Consider the following 19,962-nt stretch of genomic DNA (forward strand, 5'->3'; position numbering starts at 1 on the left):
AGAACTAATGGGAAACACAAAACGTATGTTCCTACAACTTCCAAGCAACCAAATGTGTGCGTGTGTTTGAGCCTGTTGTTGTTGGCGTTGCTGTGGCATTTCCCCAGGGCGACATAACGACTTACCCTGATGTGGAGGAGGATGCTTCTATTGTGATTCCTCACTACAACGTGCATCATTCATTTTATAGATGGAATATGGTCACTATGACCCTGTTAACATGAGCTGGGGGAGAAGCCATGCTTATACACAGTTATTTCACACTTTGCCTCTGATATTGTGAATCAGTGTGATATTTGTCGCTATACTTTGACAACTACAGCAGGATATTTTCATATACTAGTTATAGACCTTTACCTTTAATCATCCCTACTCTCTTTCTTTAGGAGAATCACCATCATCCTGTCTGTCCTAACCGGGTTTTCTAATCTTGAGCAGCAGACGCAGTAAAGACTTTTCTGATTGACGCTATAAGGTCAGTCGCCTGTGAGAGCCCCTTTTAACAGCTCTACTCTGCAACATAGAAACAACAAGCTAGAAGCTACTGCACTGCTACTCTGCAACATAGAAACAACAAGCTAGAAGCTACTGCACTGCTACTCTGCAACATAGAAACAACAAGCTAGAAGCTACTGCACTGCTACTCTGTAACAACAAGCTAGAAGCTACTGCACTGCTACTCTAACATAGAAACAAGCTAGAAGCTACTCTGTAACATAGAAACAACAAGCTAGAAGCTACTGCACTGCTACTCTGTAACATAGAAACAACAAGCTAGAAGCTACTGCACTGCTACTCTGTAACATAGAAACAACAAGCTAGAAGCTACTGCACTGCTACTCTGTAACAACAAGCTAGAAGCTACTGCACTGCTACTCTAACATAGAAACAAGCTAGAAGCTACTGCTACTCTGTAACATAGAAACAACAAGCTAGAAGCTACTGCACTGCTACTCTGTAACATAGAAACAACAAGCTAGAAGCTACTGCACTGCTACTCTGTAACATAGAAACAACAAGCTAGAAGCTACTGCAAAATAGAAACAGTAAGCTAGAAGCTACTGCACTGCTACTCCGCAACAGAAAAAGCAAGCTAGAAGCTACTTGCTGCATCATGTTATGGGTATGCTTGTCAAAGACAAGGACTAGAGGAAAACATGGTTCAGTCTGCTTTCCAACAGACACTAGGAGAAAAATTCACCTTTCAGCAGGACAAAAACCTTAAACACACGGCCAAATCTACACTGGAGGTGCTTACTGTAATGAACACGAGGGGAGACAGAGCTGGTTTCAAGCGCAGGGCGCAGCAGTTGTTTATTGCAAAGGACCACAGGAGGAGGCAGGTAGCTGGGTCCAGGGGCAGGCAGAAGATCATACACAGGGGGTCCAAAGAGCAACAGTACAGGCAGGGAAAAGACTAGTAACGTAGTCCAGGAGATCAGGCAATAGGTAGATAACAGGACATCCTGTACAGGCAGAGAAAAGGCTAGTAACGTAGTCCAGGAGATCAGGCAATAGGTAGATAACAGGAAATCCGATAGGCTAAAGGTGCCGTTAGTGAGGCAGGCCAAAACTATCATACACGAGAGGAGTAAATCACAAGAAAACCAAAGCTCTGAAAGACGTGCTTCACAAAACAAACAATACCTCACAGTCGTGGGGTGCAAAGAACTGAACTAAATAGTGTGTGATAATGACATACAGGTGTGTGAACAGGTGATTAGAATTGAGGTACTTGGGATCTGGAGAGTGAGCTTCGTTCAGGGGATCTATGTGTTTGATGGTGTGAGTTGGAAGCAGAACGTTACATTAACCAAGATAACATTGAATGTTCCTGAGTGGCCTAGTTACAGTTTTTACTTTACCCTTGTGTAGGCCTAACATTCTGTAAAAATTGACCCGCCTTCATTAAACCCCTAAAATAAAGCAGCTTAATTGAATTTAGAACCCCAAATCTATTGTGCATCAAGAAACAACCTGTCATTCATCACAAACTTTGTGAATATCTGGGTTTTGTTTTGGAAGATCAAATCAAATCAAATTTTATTTGTCACATACACATGGTTAGCAGATGTTAATGCGAGTGTAGCGAAATGCTTGTGCATCTAGTTCCGACAATGCAGTAATAACCAACAAGTAATTTAACCTAACAATTCCACAACTACTACCTTATACACACAAGTGATGACCAGGGGCCAGTGGGCAGTCATCCTCCTACAGCTGTAAGTTCCAACCACCTTGTCCAAGTTGTCCACGCCTCCTTTGTTGTGGTTGTAGTCCAGGATGATGGCTGGCATCCTGTCCTCACTATCACTGATCTCAGCCGTTTTGTGCAGTGTCCTCAGGAGGACCACATTCTTGTTCCTCTTTGGGAGGTAAGAAACTAGAGTGGTGGTGGGGGTGAAGTCAAAACTTTGATGAGAAGGCCTGTCTCCCCCTTGTTTCGAGGAGTGCAGGGGGGAGCTCAGGCTTGTTCTTTCTAACTGTACCAACCATGGTGATCTTCCTCTTCAGGAGCTTCTAGCTAAGTTTATAAGAGGAGAAGAAATTGTCACACGTGACATTGTGCCCCCTCGGTCCGTCTGTCACATCAAGCACAACCCACATCCCCTGGTTCTTCTCCGGGCCTCCAGTGGTCCGGTCCGGGCCTCCACTGGACGGCTTCCTTGTGTAGACTTGGATCTTCAAAGCATAGCTGGATTGTGTGTCACAGGCCACCCATATCTTGATGCCATACTTTGCTGACTTGCTGGGCATATACTGCCGGAAAGGACAGCGAACTTTTGACAAAAGAGATTACTATCAGTAATTAGTATCAGTGTCACAGAAAACAATCACATAAATCAATGACATTAGAGCAATACAATGTGGAGTAAGTCAAGGGGAAATATACATATAATTAACAGTGAAAATCACTTACGTTACAGATATGAAATCAACATGTACCTCTGAAGGGAACCAGTTGCTCATCCACTGTTACTTCAGGCCCAGGGTTGTAGAGGTACGGCAGACTCTCCACCCACTTCTCCCAGACCGCTCTTATGGCCGCCAGTTTGTTTCTCTCACACGTCTTGCAGGTCTTGACTCACGGTTATCAAATCGTAGCTTTCTTGAGAAAAGTGTGAAAGACTTTCAGTGGCATCGTAGAACTTAAAATCGCCCTTCAACTCTCTGCATCCCAGAGACTGCACGTAGCATCGTCCAAGAGGATCTATACACACCCGCTAAGATTAGCAGCCCTATGTAGGCACGCAGGTCAATCTCATCCATCCTTTTCCAATTGTCTCCATATTTACGGAAACCCTCCAAATGTGTCATCTCCAGGATGATTTTTTTCGATGGCTGGTGTGATGAACATGTAGAATGTTGAGGCGATGTCCTTGGCATGGGCAACTGCATGTCCTGTGGGCCCTGGGGTCATAAGGCCCTGGGGTCATAAGGCCCTGGGGTCATCCTTAGGACATTTTGTGCTGCCACCTTGCCCTGGTTGTCATGTGGTGACAAGGACCGTGTTATTTTGCTGTTCTTTGACAAAAATGTCTCTCTTTCAGCTTGGGGGATTTCTTCTTCATCTGAAGATGATGCATCGTGCTCTGGGTTGTATTCATCCCCATCTTCTTCTTCAGATACCTCCTCCTCTTCTAAATCATTGTCCTTTTGTTAATCCTGGACGTCTGAAAAAATAATATCTACGACCTGTTAGGAACTAAAACGAGAACTCACGGCTTCAGCAGAGAGAGAACTGGGGGGACTGTCATCTGCAACACCTTTTATAGCCTCTAATCGCAGTCCCCATTAGTAAACAATGATTTCAATACATTTTATTTTGTCTGAAATTGTTTTTATTTTGTCTGCGAACTTCAGTCATGTGTGGAGGTCATATATGCTGCACAATAAAGTTTTAGTTTTGTCTGAGTTCAATCAGTAGCACACAATCTACATTTCTCATTGTGTTCTGTCTAGTACCACTGCTAGTGTTCTGTCTAGTACCACTGTTAGTGTTCTGTCTGGTACCACTGTTAGTGTTCTGTCTGTCTAGTACCACTGTTAGTGTTCTGTCTGGTACCACTGCTAGTGTTCTGTCTGTCTAGTACCACTGCTAGTGTTCTGTCTAGTACCACTGCTAGTGTTCTGTCTGTCTGGTACCACTGCTAGTGTTCTGTCTAGTACCACTGCTAGTGTTCTGTCTGTCTAGTACCACTGCTAGTGTTCTGTCTAGTACCACTGCTAGTGTTCTGTCTAGTACCACTGCTAGTGTTCTGTCTAGTACCACTGTTAGTGTTCTGTCTGGTACCACTGCTAGTGTTCTGTCTGTCTGGTACCACTGCTAGTGTTCTGTCTGGTACCACTGCTAGTGTTCTGTCTAGTACCACTGCTAGTGTTCTGTCTGGTACCACTGCTAGTGTTCTGTCTGGTACCACTGCTAGTGTTCTGTCTGTCTAGTACCACTGCTAGTGTTCTGTCTGGTACCACTGCTAGTTTTTATTTTATTTATTTTATTTAACCTTTATTTAACCAGGTAGGCAAATTGAGAACACGTTCTCATTTACAATTGCGACCTGGCCAAGATAAAGCAAAGCAGTTCGACACATACAACAACACATAGTTACACATGGAGTAAAAACAAACATATAGTCAATAATACAGTGAAAAAAAAAAAAAATAGAAAAAAAAATAAGTCTATATACAATGTGAGCAAGTGAGGTGAGATAAGGGAGGTGAAGGCAAACAGATATATGTATAAATAAATAAAAATATAAAAAGGCCATGGAGGCGAAGTGAGTACAACACAGCAAGTAAAATAAAAACAAAAAAAAACACTGGAATGGTTGGTTTGCATTGGAAGAAAGTGCAAAGTAGAGACAGAAATAATGGGGTGCAAAGGAGCAAAATAAATTAATAAATAAATACAGTAGGTAAAGAGGTAGTTGTTTGGGCTAAATTGTAGATGGGTTATGTACAGGTGCAGTAATCTATGAGCTGCTCTGACAGCTGGTGCTTAAAGCTAGTGAGGGAGATAGGTGTTTCCAGTTTCAGAGATTTTTGTAGTTCGTTCCAGTCATTGGCAGCAGAGAACTGGAAGGAGAGGCGTCCAAAGGAAGAAATGGTTTTGGGGGTGACTAGAGAGATATACCTGCTGGAGCGCGTGCTACGGGTAGGTGCTGCTATGGTGACCAGCGAGCTGAGATAAGGGGGGACTTTACCTAGCAGGGTCTTGTAGATGACCTGGAACCAATGGGTTTGGCGACGAGTATGAAGCGAGGGCCAGCCAACGAGAGTGTACAGGTCGCAGTGGTGGGTAGTATATGGGGCTTTGGTGACAAAACGGATGGCACTGTGATAGACTGCATCCAATTTATTGAGTAGGGTTTTGGAGGCTATTTTGTAAATGACATCACCGAAGTCGAGGATTGGTAGGATGGTCAGTTTTACAAGGGTATGTTTGGCAGCATGAGTAAAGGATGCTTTGTTGCGGAATAGGAAGCCAATTCTAGATTTGACTTTGGATTGGAGATGTTTGATGTGGGTCTGGAAGGAGAGTTTACAGTCTAACCAGACACCTAGGTATTTGTAGTTGTCCACATATTCTAAGTCAGAGCCGTCCAAAGTAGTGATGTTGGACAGGCGGGCAGGAGCAGGCAGCGATCGGTTGAAGAGCATGCATTTGGTTTTACTTGTATTTAAGAGCAGTTGGAGGCCACGGAAGGAGAGTTGTATGGCATTGAAGCTCGCCTGGAGGGTTGTTAACACAGTGTCAAAAGAAGGGCCAGAAGTATACAGAATAGTGTCGTCTGCGTAGAGGTGGATCAGAGAATCACCAGCAGCAAGAGCGACATCATTGATGTAAACAGAGAAGAGAGTCGGTCCAAGAATTGAACCCTGTGGCACCCCCATAGAGACTGCCAGAGGCCCAGACAACAGACCCTCCGATTTGACACACTGAACTCGATCAGAGAAGTAGTTGGTGAACCAGGCGAGGCAATCATTAGAGAAACCAAGGCTGTCGAGTCTGCCAATGAGGATGTGGTGATTGACAGAGTCAAAAGCCTTGGCCAGGTCAATGAATACGGCTGCACAGTATTGTTTCCTATCGATGGCGGTTACGATATCGTTTATGACCTTGAGCGTGGCTGAGGTGCACCCATGACCAGCTCTGAAACCAGATTGCATAGCGGAGAAGGTGTGGTGTGATTCGAAATGGTCGGTAATCTGTTTGTTGACTTGGCTTTCGAAGACCTTAGAAAGGCAGGGTAGGATAGATATAGGTCTGTAGCAGTTAGGGTCAAGGGTGTCCCCCCCTTTGAAGAGGGGGATAACCGCAGCTGCTTTCCAATCTTTGGGGATCTCAGACGACACGAAAGAGAGGTTGAAGAGGCTAGTAATAGGGGTGGCAACAATTTCAGCAGATAGTTTTAGAAAGAAAGGGTCCAGATTATCTAGCCCGGCTGATTTGTAAGGGTCCAGATTTTGCAGCTCATTAAGAACATCAGCTGACTGTATTTGGGAGAAAGAGAAATGGGGAAGGCTTGGGCGAGTAGCAGAGGGGAGGGCAGTGCTGTTGTCCCGGGTAGGGGTAGCCAGGTGGAAAGCATGGCCAGCCGTAGAAAAATGCTTATTGAAATTCTCAATTATAGTGGATTTGTCGGTGGTGACAGTGTTTCCTATCTTCAGGGCGGTTGGAAGCTGGGAGGAGGTGTTCTTATTCTCCATGGACTTTACGGTGTCCCAGAACTTTTTTGAATTTGTGTTGCAGGAAGCAAATTTCTGCTTGAAAAAGCTAGCCTTGGCTGTTCTAACTGCCTGTGTATATTGGTTTCTGGCTTCCCTGAAAAGTTGCATATCACGGGGGCTGTTCGATGCTAATGCAGAACGCCATAGGATGTTTTTCTGTTGGTTAAGGGCAGTCAGGTCAGGAGAGAACCAAGGGCTATATCTGTTCCTGGTTCTAAATTTCTTGAATGGGGCATGCTTATTCAAGATGGTGAGGAAGGCATTTTAAAAAAATGACCAGGCATCCTCTACTGACGGGATGAGATCAATATCCTTCCAGGATACCCCGGCCAGGTCAATTAGGAAGGCCTGCTCGCTGAAGTGTTTCAGGGAGCGTTTGACAGTGATGAGTGGAGGTCGTTTGACCGCTGACCCATTACGGATGCAGGCAATGAGGCAGTGATCGCTGAGATCTTGGTTAAAAACAGCAGAGGTGTATTTGGAGGGCAAGTTTGTTAGGATGATATCTATGAGGGTACCCGTGTTTACGGAATTGGGGTGGTACCTGGTAGGTTCATTAATAATTTGTGTGAGATTGAGGGCATCAAGCTTAGATTGTAGGGTGGCTGGGGTGTTGAGCATGTTCAAATTTAGGTCGCCTAGCAGCACGAGCTCTGAAGATAGATGGGGGGCAATCAGTTCACATATAGTGTCCAGAGCACAGCTGGGGGCAGAGGGTGGTCTATAGCAGGCGGCAACGGTGAGAGACTTGTTTTTAGAGAGGTGGATTTTTAAAAGTAGAAGTTCAAATTGTTTGGGAACAGACCTGGATAGTATAACAGAACTCTGCAGGCAGTCTTTGCAGTAGATTGCAACACCGCCCCCTTTGGCCGTTCTATCTTGTCTGAAAATATTGTAATTGGGGATAAAAATGTCTGAATTTTTGGTGGTCTTTCTAAGCCAGGATTCAGACACGGCTAAAACATCCGGGTTGGTAGAGTGTGCTAAAGCAGTGAACAAAACAAACTTAGGGAGGAGGCTCCTAATGTTAACATGCATGAAGCCAAGGCTATTACGGTTACAGAAGTCATCAAAAGAGAGCGCCTGGGGAATAGGAGTGGAGCCAGGTACTGCAGGGCCTGGATTCACCTCTACATCACCAGAGGAACAGAGGAGAAGTAGGATAATGGTACGGCTAAAAGCTATGAGAATTGGTCGCCTAGAGCTACCAGAGCAGAGAGTAAAAGGAAGTTTCTGGGGGCGATAAAATAGTTTAAAGGAATAATGTACAGACAAAGGTATGGTAGGTAGTGTTCTGTCTAGTACCACTGCTAGTGTTCTGTCTAGTACCACTGCTAGTGTTCTGTCTGGTACCACTGCTAGTGTTCTGTCTGGTACCACTGCTAGTGTTCTGTCTAGTACCACTGCTAGTGTTCTGTCTGTCTAGTACCACTGCTAGTGTTCTGTCTGGTACCACTGCTAGTGTTCTGTCTAGTACCACTGTTAGTGTTCTGTCTAGTACCACTGCTAGTGTTCTGTCTGGTACCACTGCTAGTGTTCTGTCTAGTACCACTGCTAGTGTTCTGTCTGGTACCACTGCTAGTGTTCTGTCTAGTACCACTGCTAGTGTTCTGTCTGGTACCACTGCTAGTGTTCTGTCTAGTACCACTGCTAGTGTTCTGTCTGGTACCACTGCTAGTGTTCTGTCTAGTACCACTGCTAGTGTTCTGTCTAGTACCACTGTTAGTGTTCTGTCTAGTACCACTGTTAGTGTTCTGTCTGGTACCACTGTTAGTGTTCTGTCTGTCTAGTACCACTGTTAGTATTCTGTCTGGTACCACTGCTAGTGTTCTGTCTGTCTAGTACCACTGTTAGTGTTCTGTCTAGTACCACTGCTAGTGTTCTGTCTGGTACCACTGCTAGTGTTCTGTCTGTCTAGTACCACTGTTAGTATTCTGTCTGGTACCACTGCTAGTATTCTGTCTGTCTAGTACCACTGCTAGTATTCTGTCTGTCTAGTACCACTGCTAGTGTTCTGTCTGGTACCGCTGTTAGTGTTCTGTCTGTCTAGTACCACTGTTAGTATTCTGTCTGGTACCACTGCTAGTATTCTGTCTGTCTAGTACCACTGCTAGTATTCTGTCTGTCTAGTACCACTGTTAGTGTTCTGTCTGTCTAGTACCACTGTTAGTATTCTGTCTGGTACCACTGCTAGTGTTCTGTCTGTCTGGTACCACTGCTAGTGTTCTGTCTAGTACCACTGTTAGTGTTCTGTCTAGTACCACTGTTAGTATTCTGTCTGGTACCACTGCTAGTGTTCTGTCTGTCTGGTACCACTGCTAGTGTTCTGTCTAGTACCACTGTTAGTGTTCTGTCTAGTACCACTGTTAGTATTCTGTCTGGTACCACTGCTAGTATTCTGTCTGTCTAGTACCACTGTTAGTGTTCTGTCTGTCTAGTACCACTGTTAGTATTCTGTCTGGTACCACTGCTAGTGTTCTGTCTGTCTGGTACCACTGCTAGTGTTCTGTCTAGTACCACTGTTAGTGTTCTGTCTAGTACCACTGCTAGTGTTCTGTCTAGTACCACTGTTAGTGTTCTGTCTGGTACCACTGCTAGTGTTCTGTCTAGTACCACTGTTAGTGTTCTGTCTGGTACCACTGTTAGTGTTCTGTCTGTCTAGTACCACTGTTAGTGTTCTGTCTGGTACCACTGCTAGTATTCTGTCTGTCTAGTACCACTGCTAGTATTCTGTCTGTCTAGTACCACTGTTAGTGTTCTGTCTGTCTAGTACCACTGTTAGTATTCTGTCTGGTACCACTGCTAGTGTTCTGTCTGTCTGGTACCACTGCTAGTGTTCTGTCTGTCTAGTACCACTGCTAGTGTTCTGTCTGGTACCACTGTTAGTGTTCTGTCTGTCTAGTACCACTGTTAGTGTTCTGTCTGGTACCACTGCTAGTATTCTGTCTGTCTAGTACCACTGCTAGTGTTCTGTCTGGTACCACTGTTAGTATTCTGTCTGTCTAGTACCACTGTTAGTATTCTGTCTGGTACCACTGCTAGTGTTCTGTCTAGTACCACTGTTAGTGTTCTGTCTGTCTAGTACCACTGTTAGTATTCTGTCTGTCTAGTACCACTGTTAGTGTTCTGTCTGGTACCACTGCTAGTGTTCTGTCTGGTACCACTGATAGTGTTCTGTCTAGTACCACTGTTAGTATTCTATCTGGTACCACTGCTAGTGTTCTGTCTAGTACCACTGCTAGTGTTCTGTCTGGTACCACTGCTAGTGTTCTGTCTAGTACCACTGCTAGTGTTCTGTCTGTCTAGTACCACTGCTAGTGATCTGTCTGGTACCACTGCTAGTGTTCTGTCTGGTACCACTGCTAGTGTTCTGTCTAGTACCACTGCTAGTGTTCTGTCTGGTACCACTGCTAGTGTTCTGTCTGTCTAGTACCACTGCTAGTGATCTGTCTGGTACCACTGCTAGTGTTCTGTCTGGTACCACTGCTAGTGTTCTGTCTAGTACCACTGCTAGTGTTCTGTCTGGTACCACTGCTAGTGTTCTGTCTAGTACCACTGCTAGTGTTCTGTCTAGTACCACTGTTAGTGTTCTGTCTAGTACCACTGCTAGTGTTCTGTCTGGTACCACTGCTAGTGTTCTGTCTAGTACCACTGCTAGTGTTCTGTCTAGTACCACTGTTAGTGTTCTGTCTAGTACCACTGTTAGTGTTCTGTCTAGTACCACTGCTAGTGTTCTGTCTAGTACCACTGCTAGTGTTCTGTCTAGTACCACTGCTAGTGTTCTGTCTAGTACCACTGCTAGTGTTCTGTCTAGTACCACTGCTAGTGTTCTGTCTGGTACCACTGTTAGTGTTCTGTCTAGTACCACTGCTAGTGTTCTGTCTGGTACCACTGCTAGTGTTCTGTCTAGTACCACTGCTAGTGTTCTGTCTAGTACCACTGCTAGTGTTCTGTCTAGTACCACTGCTAGTGTTCTGTCTAGTACCACTGCTAGTGTTCTGTCTAGTACCACTGCTAGTGTTCTGTCTGGTACCACTGTTAGTGTTCTGTCTAGTACCACTGCTAGTGTTCTGTCTAGTACCACTGCTAGTGTTCTGTCTAGTACCACTGCTAGTGTTCTGTCTGGTACCACTGTTAGTGTTCTGTCTAGTACCACTGCTAGTGTTCTGTCTGGTACCACTGCTAGTGATCTGTCTGGTACCACTGCTAGTGTTCTGTCTGGTACCACTGCTAGTGTTCTGTCTAGTACCACTGTTAGTGTTCTGTCTGTCTAGTACCACTGTTAGTTTTCTGTCTGGTACCACTGCTAGTGTTCTGTCTGTCTAGTACCACTGTTAGTATTCTGTCTAGTACCACTGCTAGTGATCTGTCTGGTACCACTGCTAGTGTTCTGTCTGGTACCACTGTTAGTATTCTGTCTAGTACCACTGCTAGTGTTCTGTCTGTCTAGTACCACTGCTAGTGTTCTGTCTAGTACCACTGTTAGTGTTCTGTCTAGTACCACTGTTAGTGTTCTGTCTGTCTAGTACCACTGTTAGTATTCTGTCTGGTACCACTGCTAGTGTTCTGTCTAGTACCACTGCTAGTGTTCTGTCTGGTACCACTGCTAGTGTTTTGTCTGGTACCACTGTTAGTGTTCTGTCTGGTACCACTGTTAGTGTTCTGTCTGGTACCACTGCTAGTGATCTGTCTGGTACCACTGCTAGTGTTCTGTCTGTCTAGTACCACTGCTAGTGTTCTGTCTGTCTGGTACCACTGCTAGTGTTCTGTCTGTCTAGTACCACTGCTAGTGTTCTGTCTGGTACCACTGCTAGTGTTCTGTCTGTCTAGTACCACTGCTAATGTTCTGTCTAGTACCACTGCTAGTGTTTTGTCTGGTACCACTGCTAGTGATCTGTCTGGTACCACTGCTAGTGTTCTGTCTGGTACCACTGTTAGTATTCTGTCTGTCTAGTACCACTGCTAGTGTTCTGTTTGGTACCACTGCTAGTGTTCTGTCTAGTACCACTGTTAGTGTTCTGTCTGGTACCACTGTTAGTGTTCTGTCTAGTACCACTGCTAGTGTGCTGTCTGTCTAGTACCACTGCTAGTGTTCTGTCTGGTACCACTGCTAGTGTTCTGTCTGGTACCACTACTAGTGTTCTGTCTAGTACCACTGCTAGTGTTCTGTCTGTCTAGTACCACTGCTAGTGTTCTGTCTGGTACCACTGCTAGTGTTCTGTCTGGTAACACTGCTAGTGTTCTGTCTAGTACCACTGCTAGTGTTCTGTCTAGTACCACTGCTAGTGTTCTGTCTGGTACCACTGCTAGTGTTCTGTCTAGTACCACTGCTAGTGTTCTGTCTGGTGCCACTGCTAGTGTTCTGTCTAGTACCACTGCTAGTGTTCTGTCTGTCTGGTACCACTGTTAGTGTTCTGTCTGGTACCACTGCTAGTGTTCTGTCTAGTACCACTGTTAGTGTTCTGTCTAGTACCACTGCTAGTGTTCTGTCTAGTACCACTGCTAGTGTTCTGTCTAGTACCACTGTTAGTGTTCTGTCTGGTACCACTGCTAGTGTTCTGTCTGGTACCACTGCTAGTGTTCTGTCTAGTACCACTGCTAGTGTTCTGTCTAGTACCACTGCTAGTGTTCTGTCTAGTACCACTGCTAGTGTTCTGTCTAGTACCACTGCTAGTGTTCTGTCTAGTACCACTGCTAGTGTTCTGTCTGGTACCACTGTTAGTGTTCTGTCTAGTACCACTGCTAGTGTTCTGTCTAGTACCACTGTTAGTGTTCTGTCTAGTACCACTGCTAGTGTTCTGTCTAGTACCACTGCTAGTGTTCTGTCTAGTACCACTGCTAGTGTTCTGTGTAGTACCACTGCTAGTGTTCTGTCTGGTACCACTGCTAGTGATCTGTCTGGTACCACTGCTGGTGTTCTGTCTGGTACCACTACTAGTGTTCTGTCTAGTACCACTACTAGTGATCTGTCTAGTACCACTACTAGTGTTCTGTCTAGTACCACTGTTAGTGTTCTGTCTAGTACCACTGCTAGTGTTCTGTCTAGTACCACTGCTAGTGTTCTGTCTAGTACCACTGCTAGTGTTCTGTCTGTCTAGTACCACTGCTTGTGTTCTGTCTAGTACCACTGCTAGTGTTCTGTCTGGTACCACTGCTAGTGTTTTGTCTGTCTAGTACCACTGCTAGTGTTCTGTCTGGTACCACTGCTAGTGTTCTGTCTGTCTAGTACCACTGCTAGTGTTCTGTCTGTCTAGTACCACTGCTAGTGTTCTGTCTAGTACCACTGCTAGTGTTCTGTCTGTCTAGTACCACTGCTAGTGTTCTGTCTGTCTAGTACCACTGCTAGTGTTCTGTCTGTCTAGTACCACTGCTAGTGTTCTGTCTAGTACCACTGCTAGTGTTCTGTCTGGTACCACTGCTAGTGATCTGTCTGGTACCACTGCTAGTGTTCTGTCTGGTACCACTGTTAGAATTCTGTCTGTCTAGTACCACTGCTAGTGTTCTGTCTGGTACCACTGCTAGTGTTCTGTCTAGTACCACTGCTAGTGTTCTGTCTAGTACCACTGTTAGTGTTCTGTCTGGTACCACTGCTAGTGTTCTGTCTAGTACCACTGCTTTTGTTCTGTCTAGTACCACTGCCAGTGTTCTGTCTGGTACCACTGCTAGTGTTTTGTCTGGTACCACTGCTAGTGTTCTGTCTGGTACCACTGTTAGTGTTCTGTCTAGTACCACTGCTAGTGTTCTGTCTGGTACCACTGCTAGTGTTCTGTCTGGTACCACTGTTAGTGTTCTGTCTAGTACCACTGCTAGTGTTCTTTCTAGTACCACTACTAGTGTTCTGTCTGGTACCACTGTTAGTGTTCTGTCTGGTACCACTGCTAGTGTTCTGTCTAGTACCACTGCTAGTGTTCTGTCTGGTACCACTGTTAGTGTTCTGTCTGGTACCACTGCTAGTGTTCTGTCTAGTACCACTGCTAGTGTTCTGTCTGTCTAGTACCACTGCTAGTGTTCTGTCTGTCTAGTACCACTACTAGTGTTCTGTCTAGTACCACTGTTAGTGTTCTGTCTGTCTAGTACCACTGCTAGTGTTCTGTCTAGTACCACTGCTAGTGTTCTGTCTGGTACCACTGCTAGTGTTCTGTCTAGTACCACTGCTAGTGTTCTGTCTAGTACCACTGCTAGTGTTCTGTCTGGTAACACTGTTAGTGTTCTGTCTAGTACCACTGCTAGTGTTCTCTCTGTCTAGTACCACTGCTAGTTTTCTGTCTAGTACCACTGCTAGTATTCTGTCTAGTACCACTGCTAGTGTTCTGTCTGTCTAGTACCACTGCTAGTGTTCTGTCTGTCTAGTACCACTGCTAGTGTTCTGTCTAGTACCACTGCTAGTGTTCTGTCTAGTACCACTACTAGTGTTCTGTCTGTCTAGTACCACTGCTAGTGTTCTGTCTAGTACCACTGCTAGTGTTCTGTCTGTCTAGTACCACTGCTAGTGTTCTGTCTGTCTAGTACCACTGCTAGTGTTCTGTCTGTCTAGTACCACTGCTAGTGTTCTGTCTAGTACCACTGCTAGTGTTCTGTCTGGTACCACTGCTAGTGATCTGTCTGGTACCACTGCTAGTGTTCTGTCTGGTACCACTGTTAGAATTCTGTCTGTCTAGTACCACTGCTAGTGTTCTGTCTGGTACCACTGCTAGTGTTCTGTCTAGTACCACTGCTAGTGTTCTGTCTAGTACCACTGTTAGTGTTCTGTCTGGTACCACTGCTAGTGTTCTGTCTAGTACCACTGCTTTTGTTCTGTCTAGTACCACTGCCAGTGTTCTGTCTGGTACCACTGCTAGTGTTTTGTCTGGTACCACTGCTAGTGTTCTGTCTGGTACCACTGTTAGTGTTCTGTCTAGTACCACTGCTAGTGTTCTGTCTGGTACCACTGCTAGTGTTCTGTCTGGTACCACTGTTAGTGTTCTGTCTAGTACCACTGCTAGTGTTCTTTCTAGTACCACTACTAGTGTTCTGTCTGGTACCACTGTTAGTGTTCTGTCTGGTACCACTGCTAGTGTTCTGTCTAGTACCACTGCTAGTGTTCTGTCTGGTACCACTGCTAGTGTTCTGTCTAGTACCACTGCTAGTGTTCTGTCTGTCTAGTACCACTGCTAGTGTTCTGTCTGTCTAGTACCACTACTAGTGTTCTGTCTAGTACCACTGTTAGTGTTCTGTCTGTCTAGTACCACTGCTAGTGTTCTGTCTAGTACCACTGCTAGTGTTCTGTCTGGTACCACTGCTAGTGTTCTGTCTAGTACCACTGCTAGTGTTCTGTCTAGTACCACTGCTAGTGTTCTGTCTGGTAACACTGTTAGTGTTCTGTCTAGTACCACTGCTAGTGTTCTGTCTGTCTAGTACCACTGCTAGTTTTCTGTCTAGTACCACTGCTAGTATTCTGTCTAGTACCACTGCTAGTGTTCTGTCTGTCTAGTACCACTGCTAGTGTTCTGTCTGTCTAGTACCACTGCTAGTGTTCTGTCTAGTACCACTGCTAGTGTTCTGTCTAGTACCACTACTAGTGTTCTGTCTGTCTAGTACCACTGCTAGTGTTCTGTCTAGTACCACTGCTAGTGTTCTGTCTGTCTAGTACCACTACTATTGTTCTGTCTGTCTAGTACCACTGCTAGTGTTCTGTCTAGTACCACTGCTAGTGTTCTGTCTAGTACCACTGCTAGTGTTCTGTCTAGTACCACTGTTAGTGTTCTGTCTGTCTAGTACCACTGCTAGTGTTCTGTCTAGTACCACTGCTAGTGTTCTGTCTAGTACCACTGCTAGTGTTCTGTCTGTCTAGTACCACTGCTAGTGTTCTGTCTAGTACCACTGCTAGTGTTCTGTCTGTCTAGTACCACTGCTAGTGTTCTGTCTAGTACCACTGCTAGTGTTCTGTCTGTCTAGTACCACTGCTAGTGTTCTGTCTGGTACCACTGCTAGTGTTCTGTCTGGTACCACTGCTAGTGTTCTGTCTGGTACCACTGCTAGTGATCTGTCTGGTACCACTGCTAGTGTTCTGTCTGTCTAGTACCACTGCTAGTGTTCTGTCTAGTACCACTGCTAGTGTTCTGTCTGGTACCACTACTAGTGTTCTGTCTAGTACCACTACTAGTGTTCTGTCTGTCTAGTACCACTGCTAGTGTTCTGTCTAGTACCACTGCTAGTGTTCTGTCTGTCTAGTACCACTGCTAGTGTTCTGTCTGTCTAGTACCACTGTTAGTGTTCTGTCTGGTACCACTGCTAGTGTTCTGTCTGGTACCACTGCTAGTGATCTGTCTGGTACCACTGCTAGTGTTCTGTCTGGTACCACTGCTAGTGTTCTGTCTGGTACCACTGTTAGTATTCTGTCTGTCTAGTACCACTGCTAGTGTTCTGTCTGGTACCACTGTTAGTATTCTGTCTGTCTAGTACCACTGCTAGTGTTCTGTCTGGTACCACTGCTAGTGTTCTGTCTAGTACCACTGTTAGTGTTCTGTCTAGTACCACTGTTAGTGTTCTGTATAGTACCACTGCTAGTGTTCTGTCTGTCTAGTACCACTGCTAGTGTTCTGTCTGGTACCACTGCTAGTGTTCTGTCTAGTACCACTGCTAGTGTTCTGTCTGTCTAGTACCACTGCTAGTGTTCTTTCTGGTACCACTGCTAGTGTTCTGTCTAGTACCACTGCTAGTGTTCTGTCTGTCTAGTACCACTGCTAGTGTTCTGTCTGGTACCACTGCTAGTGTTCTGTCTGTCTAGTACCACTGTTAGTGTTCTGTCTAGTACCACTGCTAGTGTTCTGTCTGTCTAGTACCACTGCTAGTGTTATGTCTGTCTAGTACCACTGTTAGTGTTCTGTCTAGTACTACTGCTAGTGTTCTGTCTGTCTAGTACCACTGCTAGTGTTATGTCTGTCTAGTACCACTGTTAGTGTTCTGTCTGTCTAGTACCACTGCTAGTGTTCTGTCTAGTACTACTGCTAGTGTTCTGTCTGTCTAGTACTACTGCTAGTGTTCTGTCTAGTACCACTGCTAGTGTTCTGTCTGTCTAGTACCACTGACAGTGTTCTGTCTGTCTAGTACCACTGCTAGTGTTCTGTCTAGTACCACTACTAGTGTTCTGTCTGTCTAGTACCACTGATAGTGTTCTGTCTAGTACCACTGTTAGTATTCTATCTGGTACCACTGCTAGTGTTCTGTCTAGTACCACTGCTAGTGTTCTGTCTGGTACCACTGCTAGTGTTCTGTCTAGTACCACTGCTAGTGTTCTGTCTGTCTAGTACCACTGCTAGTGATCTGTCTGGTACCACTGCTAGTGTTCTGTCTGGTACCACTGCTAGTGTTCTGTCTAGTACCACTGCTAGTGTTCTGTCTGGTACCACTGCTAGTGTTCTGTCTGTCTAGTACCACTGCTAGTGATCTGTCTGGTACCACTGCTAGTGTTCTGTCTGGTACCACTGCTAGTGTTCTGTCTAGTACCACTGCTAGTGTTCTGTCTGGTACCACTGCTAGTGTTCTGTCTAGTACCACTGCTAGTGTTCTGTCTAGTACCACTGTTAGTGTTCTGTCTAGTACCACTGCTAGTGTTCTGTCTGGTACCACTGCTAGTGTTCTGTCTAGTACCACTGCTAGTGTTCTGTCTAGTACCACTGTTAGTGTTCTGTCTAGTACCACTGTTAGTGTTCTGTCTAGTACCACTGCTAGTGTTCTGTCTAGTACCACTGCTAGTGTTCTGTCTAGTACCACTGCTAGTGTTCTGTCTAGTACCACTGCTAGTGTTCTGTCTAGTACCACTGCTAGTGTTCTGTCTGGTACCACTGTTAGTGTTCTGTCTAGTACCACTGCTAGTGTTCTGTCTGGTACCACTGCTAGTGTTCTGTCTAGTACCACTGCTAGTGTTCTGTCTAGTACCACTGCTAGTGTTCTGTCTAGTACCACTGCTAGTGTTCTGTCTAGTACCACTGCTAGTGTTCTGTCTAGTACCACTGCTAGTGTTCTGTCTGGTACCACTGTTAGTGTTCTGTCTAGTACCACTGCTAGTGTTCTGTCTAGTACCACTGCTAGTGTTCTGTCTAGTACCACTGCTAGTGTTCTGTCTGGTACCACTGTTAGTGTTCTGTCTAGTACCACTGCTAGTGTTCTGTCTGGTACCACTGCTAGTGATCTGTCTGGTACCACTGCTAGTGTTCTGTCTGGTACCACTGCTAGTGTTCTGTCTAGTACCACTGTTAGTGTTCTGTCTGTCTAGTACCACTGTTAGTTTTCTGTCTGGTACCACTGCTAGTGTTCTGTCTGTCTAGTACCACTGTTAGTATTCTGTCTAGTACCACTGCTAGTGATCTGTCTGGTACCACTGCTAGTGTTCTGTCTGGTACCACTGTTAGTATTCTGTCTAGTACCACTGCTAGTGTTCTGTCTGTCTAGTACCACTGCTAGTGTTCTGTCTAGTACCACTGTTAGTGTTCTGTCTAGTACCACTGTTAGTGTTCTGTCTGTCTAGTACCACTGTTAGTATTCTGTCTGGTACCACTGCTAGTGTTCTGTCTAGTACCACTGCTAGTGTTCTGTCTGGTACCACTGCTAGTGTTTTGTCTGGTACCACTGTTAGTGTTCTGTCTGGTACCACTGTTAGTGTTCTGTCTGGTACCACTGCTAGTGATCTGTCTGGTACCACTGCTAGTGTTCTGTCTGTCTAGTACCACTGCTAGTGTTCTGTCTGTCTGGTACCACTGCTAGTGTTCTGTCTGTCTAGTACCACTGCTAGTGTTCTGTCTGGTACCACTGCTAGTGTTCTGTCTGTCTAGTACCACTGCTAATGTTCTGTCTAGTACCACTGCTAGTGTTTTGTCTGGTACCACTGCTAGTGATCTGTCTGGTACCACTGCTAGTGTTCTGTCTGGTACCACTGTTAGTATTCTGTCTGTCTAGTACCACTGCTAGTGTTCTGTTTGGTACCACTGCTAGTGTTCTGTCTAGTACCACTGTTAGTGTTCTGTCTGGTACCACTGTTAGTGTTCTGTCTAGTACCACTGCTAGTGTGCTGTCTGTCTAGTACCACTGCTAGTGTTCTGTCTGGTACCACTGCTAGTGTTCTGTCTGGTACCACTACTAGTGTTCTGTCTAGTACCACTGCTAGTGTTCTGTCTGTCTAGTACCACTGCTAGTGTTCTGTCTGGTACCACTGCTAGTGTTCTGTCTGGTAACACTGCTAGTGTTCTGTCTAGTACCACTGCTAGTGTTCTGTCTAGTACCACTGCTAGTGTTCTGTCTGGTACCACTGCTAGTGTTCTGTCTAGTACCACTGCTAGTGTTCTGTCTGGTGCCACTGCTAGTGTTCTGTCTAGTACCACTGCTAGTGTTCTGTCTGTCTGGTACCACTGTTAGTGTTCTGTCTGGTACCACTGCTAGTGTTCTGTCTAGTACCACTGTTAGTGTTCTGTCTAGTACCACTGCTAGTGTTCTGTCTAGTACCACTGCTAGTGTTCTGTCTAGTACCACTGTTAGTGTTCTGTCTGGTACCACTGCTAGTGTTCTGTCTGGTACCACTGCTAGTGTTCTGTCTAGTACCACTGCTAGTGTTCTGTCTAGTACCACTGCTAGTGTTCTGTCTAGTACCACTGCTAGTGTTCTGTCTAGTACCACTGCTAGTGTTCTGTCTAGTACCACTGCTAGTGTTCTGTCTGGTACCACTGTTAGTGTTCTGTCTAGTACCACTGCTAGTGTTCTGTCTAGTACCACTGTTAGTGTTCTGTCTAGTACCACTGCTAGTGTTCTGTCTAGTACCACTGCTAGTGTTCTGTCTAGTACCACTGCTAGTGTTCTGTGTAGTACCACTGCTAGTGTTCTGTCTGGTACCACTGCTAGTGATCTGTCTGGTACCACTGCTGGTGTTCTGTCTGGTACCACTACTAGTGTTCTGTCTAGTACCACTACTAGTGATCTGTCTAGTACCACTACTAGTGTTCTGTCTAGTACCACTGTTAGTGTTCTGTCTAGTACCACTGCTAGTGTTCTGTCTAGTACCACTGCTAGTGTTCTGTCTAGTACCACTGCTAGTGTTCTGTCTGTCTAGTACCACTGCTTGTGTTCTGTCTAGTACCACTGCTAGTGTTCTGTCTGGTACCACTGCTAGTGTTTTGTCTGTCTAGTACCACTGCTAGTGTTCTGTCTGGTACCACTGCTAGTGTTCTGTCTGTCTAGTACCACTGCTAGTGTTCTGTCTGT

The sequence above is a fragment of the Salvelinus fontinalis genome, unplaced genomic scaffold, assembly GCF_029448725.1.
Source record: "Salvelinus fontinalis isolate EN_2023a unplaced genomic scaffold, ASM2944872v1 scaffold_0515, whole genome shotgun sequence".
Classification (NCBI taxonomy): domain Eukaryota; kingdom Metazoa; phylum Chordata; class Actinopteri; order Salmoniformes; family Salmonidae; genus Salvelinus; species Salvelinus fontinalis.